This window comes from Acanthochromis polyacanthus, chromosome 8 (assembly GCF_021347895.1).
Source record: "Acanthochromis polyacanthus isolate Apoly-LR-REF ecotype Palm Island chromosome 8, KAUST_Apoly_ChrSc, whole genome shotgun sequence".
Lineage (NCBI taxonomy): Eukaryota > Metazoa > Chordata > Actinopteri > Pomacentridae > Acanthochromis > Acanthochromis polyacanthus.
In genome coordinates, this window is record NC_067120.1 from 8,681,737 (window position 1) to 8,687,760 (window position 6,024).

A 6,024-nucleotide genomic window follows, 5' to 3' on the forward strand; every position below is an offset into this window, starting at 1 on the left:
TCTTAGAGTTTGTAAAGCTGTTGAGTTTTTAGAGTCATATGGATTGTTTTGACATTTAATAACCGAGTCCTGAAATAAAATTGCAGTCGTGTATTTCTGTCATTTAGTCTGGACTAAACAAATAACAGCAGCAGAAATCTCAAAAGTCATTATGAGGAGTCTGGATTGAGGTTTCTCACTTGATAATGATCAAAACATGAAATTTAGGTTGGTTTTAAGGAATATTCCATCTTAAATTTTTGAATGTTGACCTAAAAAGTTGGTTTCAGGAAGTATTCCACCTACAAGGTCCTCACGCATCGACGTTAAAGGAATGTTCCACCAAAAATCCCTGGACACCTAAAATGTTGGTTTAACTGAGTATTCCATCCAAAATCCTCAAAGAGACCAGAGGGGCTGGTTAAAAGGAATATTCCACCTAAAACCTCAACTAGGGCAGTATATGTAGCAGCGACAGCAGAAAGAAGTCCTCTGTGGGTGGAAGAACCTCGTCCGAGTGGCAGCTCCCCTTCTGCTCTTATCTTACTCACTAAACTCAAGTGTCATGGAGGACTCGAGTAGTTGATGTTTCCTGCTGCAACCTTCTCTTTTTCAGGTTTCTTCCATGTCCGATCACTCCCGACCCAGTTTTTGTTGACATTTTTGACCTTTTTTCCAAGCTTTGACCAAACTAAGGAAAAGATGGTTTTTACCTTGCTGAAATGTTTCAACTGTGTCTGTGGTCTTCCTCAGAGCGTCCTCTGACATGTGATGACGTGTTGTCCCCGGACATGGCAGCCTACACCCTCTCACATACCTGGGATTCCATCCTCCAGAGATCATCAGACGGCGGGAGCCGTGGCCGGCCTGACAGATTCTGACAGATCTGTCAGACCGGTCATCTGATAAAAACGACATGTCATCACACATGTTTCCACCTCCTTGTCAGGTGGTGTTGGCATATTGCTAATTTGCTTAATTGTACTGCTTGTAGGTTTGTTAGAGGTGCATTTACTCTAAGGCCTATTACATAAGCACCTTGTTCAGCCTGTGGCAAAATTATGAAAAGGTGGTTCACATGAGCACCTATTTGGCCATTTATGTAGCTCACTACAAAATAGACAAATCCACCTTGGCACAGAGGACCTTGAAGGGTTTTCTAGAACTACAGTTGAGTGCACAACCTTTATTATTGCACTACACAGTGGTGGTTTCAGGTAAAGCTCCTGGCTAACAATCCTTGTTAGCATTATAGTGGAAATGCAAATGTAACTGGATAGGGTGTTTCAAAGTACGTGCTTAGAGATGCACGATAACACAATATTACAGTCCCTTTGTCATCCACCGCATATTAAACAGCATCACATTCGAAACTTACCACTATGAATGATGCTGAATAAACAAAGATGCAGTCATTTATTTCCTTCTCAGTCACCTACATCTGCAGGAATCTGATCTGCATGAAAATTATTACATCTAAGCAATGTTTGTTTATCTCCTCTACTCTCCCCACCCATTTGCTAAGAGAGATAAATAACTGGGCATTTCTCCAATCCATCAGTGGTCTGAGTTAAACTGACAGTCTCAGAGGGCGCAAAAAGATCCTCTCACAAATACACCTTAAAAACAAACCCTGAACTAACGTTACAAAACACAGTGGATTAGATTGCGAATTGGGGGTGGAAAGTAATACAAAGAATGCTAATTGGGAATGCAGTCAAGCCCTCGAGGCCCTCTGACTTTGTGCACGCTGGAAGGCTAATCGCAACACAAATGCAGAGAGACGAGACTTCACAGAGTTCAGCAAACTCGTGGCGAACCTGGCTTTTCACAAGGGAAACGAAGATATAGTGTCTGTGAAGCTGTCACATCAGCTTCAGTCACACATATTCAGCGCTCAGTCGGACAAGTCCACCTCCTGACTCACAAAAAAAGTCCATGGTTATATACACAGGATAATAATATTAGGTTGACGGTAATTTGATGTGTTTTCAGGAGTTACTTCTAATAGTCTGGGAAGCTTCTGCACCTAATGGTCACAGGATCACTTGCATATGACAGAAACTATGTTGTCTTCCCCTTATAGTTTCTTTAGAAAGAAGACACGACCTGAGAAGATACAAGCAAGCAGTGTGAATGTGTCCATTAGCAGTCAATCCAGCTGTTTATTTGGCATTAGGTAGCAGCCAAACACAAGGTCGCCAGCACTCCATCTGCATCAGGTCAGTAAGGCCAAGATTACAGAGGTATAGATATATGCATGGTGTGGACAGGATTATGAACACTGGGTTTCTTGGCCAATAGTTCATTACATCAAAGCTCCCACCTCTAAAGCAAAAAATGGTGCAGTGCTCTATACTCTCTCTACACACCAACAATGCTCACTTAGTCTACAGTTGTATTTACTCTATGTCCAAAAGAACATTGCTATCGATGTGACATAACACTTAATAAATCATACAAGCGTCAACAGACACAAAGACACAGCTACTCCTTTTCCAACTATCGTCCTGGTTGCAATAAATGTCATCCATGTCTGTGGATGACTACCATTATAGTGCAGGATAATGAGCAGTATTGGTTATTGACCTGGTTTTCCATATGTTGAGAGCACTCTGCCTCTCAGGACCACCCGTCATGAGCATACATAAAAAGACATTAAATCTTATTTACATTTAAAGAGACCAGAAGTGAATGGCATAATGTAAGACTGATTCATAGTGAAATGGAAGCAGAAGCTGATAAAAGGGAGAGTAAAGCAAAGAAGGGAAGAAAAGGGGTCAATCCACATGAAAAGAGGCATTGTGGATGTACATGCCCTGTAGTGTAGCATTGCTAAAACTGTCACTTAGTGCTTGTGGTCTATGTGTGTAGCTGTGGCTGTTAGCTTAGATGTTTTAGCTCCTACATTTATAACATAAAGAAAGTGGCACAGTAGCAGACCTGTAGGGGAAAAAAAAGAAAGACAGGCAGAAGAAGAGATAAAAGACTTGATTTTGATAACATGTGCTGTGACAGACACAAACCACATTTGGAGCAGATTGCACATTCTGAATGCACGACCGACAAAATTTCATTGAAAAATACTGCTCAACACGGTGGAATATATGCAGTGTTTGCAATGACAAAATAGACCTACTTATCGGGTGCTTATTTGCAGTGCTCCAGCACAAATGCCAAAGTTGTTTTCTGCAGAGCTGTGCACATTTAAGGAGGTCTTCTCACCCTGCTTTCTTCTCAAACACATATCCCAGCTAGCAACTGCTTCTGTCAGCACACACACACATGCACGCCAACACACACACAAGTCTCCAAGGGCATTCTCACACATGCATGCTAAAATACAAGCACAATCATGTCATTTGGACACACACACACACACACCATCTAACTCACGCACGCACTCGCACACACAGGCAAATACCCCATGGCAATTGAATTCAGGTTGCTATAACTGTATGGGCCATTTTTAGCTCTTTAATAATACTAGAATAGTTGTTACCTGAGATAACCCCAAGGAGAGGAAAAACAATTCCAGTCTCCCACAAGCCCTGGAGTTTAATCCTTTCTACTATCCTAGAGAGGGAAATAATGCTTCCTCTAATAATTCCTTTGGTCTTTGAGTTCAACATTGATGTCCTTTTGTGTTGGCTAAGGCCATTAGTTCTGACACATGTATAATTGATTATCATATTAACGGCTAAAATCATTCAGCTCATTTTTGCTGAGGCTGTGAGGATAGACAAGGTGCATAATGCTTTGAGCAGTTGGATCCATAGCTTGTCCCCTTTAGTTTAGCCGGAGGCCCCGCAGTGTTATTCTTAACTTTCCTTTAAGTCAACCCTCCAGCCCAGTTGCTTCCTCCAACGTCTCACGTTGAGTCGCTATATATGCCAGTGAAGAAGAGCTTATGCTGGGTGCAGCGGTAGCGATGAGACACACAGCTGTCACAGAGCTTTATTCTCAGGTTCAGAGGTCACCAAGCAACATTATTCATCGGGGATGAGGGTTCAGGAGAGTCGCAGCGAGAGAGAGAGAGCAGAGAGTACAGAACAAGAGGAAGTGGTTTCAGTGCCACCGTTCAATAAATAAGCAGAACACAAATTACTTTAAGTGCGTTGATGTGAGCCAATTCAAAGGGCAGCACTGGGCCAGCACTCTTTGACCTTATCTAAAAGGAACGATTAGTGGGCAGAGTTCAAACTGTGCACAGTGACAACACACACACACACACACACACACACACACACTAAGATTCGAGTGCGCCAGCGTATTTACACAAATATCTATCAAATTTGATTTCAAATAATACTTTTTTAAAATATGTAATATTGCTTTTTTAGGAAATGAAAACCAGTTGATGTTGGTATCAAGGATTGAGCCAAATCAAAGACAACAACATCAAAATCCTCATGCAAATATGTCCAACTCCTACTCCTCCAACTGCCACCAGCCTCAGAATATGATTTCGTATTGTTAAGAACAAATATCCTGCTTTGGCGGCTTTGCATTAATGTATTTCACTGTTTGCATGTTACGCTGACATAAGCATTTGGCTCAAAGCACACTGTGAAATTTTGCTAATATGAACTGATTATTTGTCTATGAGTGGAATTTGCCTGTTTGTAAGTAGATTTAGCAAATTAGACTGATAATCTTATTGATGTATTTTGTTTATATATTTTTTTCAACATATTATCAAAGGAGCGATGAAGAGAAGAGAGGAGAGGAGATGAGGTCTATGACGTCAAAGGGTAGCTGGTGGCATACATAGACTTATCCATGGCCCGTATCCCATGGTTACCATATGCCGAACACCACTGGGAACCTGGGCCGGAGAACGCAGGGTGACGCACTAGACACACTCACACCGCAGGACAGCTGGCACCCAACACAAACACACATAAATGCAAACGCACCAGTTTAATTTCACTGTACCTGAATACAGCTCTAATGTCTTGCTCGCACAGGGGGTGGTGTTTCTAATTCCATCCTGGGTTAGAGAGAACACAGAAGGCTAATATCTGCAGGATCTCCAGCTGGAAAGGTAATACACCTCTATCCCCATGAGATCGTCCTGACGGAGGGAGATAGATAGAAAGAGGGAGACAGACAGAGGGAGAGATATGTATAGAAAGAGGCAGAGAGAGAGCAGACAGACTGGGGCTATGGAGGGGTGGGGAACAGGGTGAGACAAAGACAGAGACAGACAGAGAGAAAATAGGAAGAAGAGAAAGCAGCGCATTATCTCTGTGTAGAGCCCTGGGAGGAACAGCCTGTTTGTAGAGTGATACCTATCAGCTCCCTGGCTGTCTTGGGAGATGTTACTGCACTGTGGTGTACTTTACCCAGATAAAACATCCCTGTGTGTCTGATAGAAAGAGTCAGACAGATAGTGGCAAGGTGAAAGGGAAAGACGCAGAAGGACTGTCAGACAGATTGACAGACTGAAGATTGGCGGAATAGCTGATCACTCCGTCTGAAAATTCATGTTACAGCATAATGGATGAGATAACGCTGAATCTATAATTTGGCAAATCCCTGTATCAAAAGTCACACTTCATAACAGGCAGCGGAGGCTTTGGTGGCATCGTGTCCCGGCAGGAATCAAACACACAAAACTTTGCTGATGTATTGCGCTGAACTTTAAAACACAGAGTCTGAAAACAGCTCAGTGTGCGTAAAACAAACAGGAAGATCCGAATGTATGAGATTCGGGATTTAAGTGCAGCAAAGAAAGTTTCTGTACGGTATGTTGTACGTGTTTATGTTTGCTTATGTAGTACCCTACTGCATAGAATTTTAAAGTAGTGAAGGAGAATCCTAGCATCAACAGATCTAAATTTTTTCCATATGGAAAGTCGTTTTCGATGTGAGGCCTCTGGGCGAAAACGTGGAAGTTGGTTGTCACTTTGAGACTTTAGTGATCTTCCAACTATGCTGTTTAATGTCCTCCAGCCTTTCCCCCCTCCTGATGAATTACTCTGCTGCGTGTTTGCCTGCCTGCCGGCCTGCCTGCCTGCCTGCCTGCCTGCCTGCCTGCCT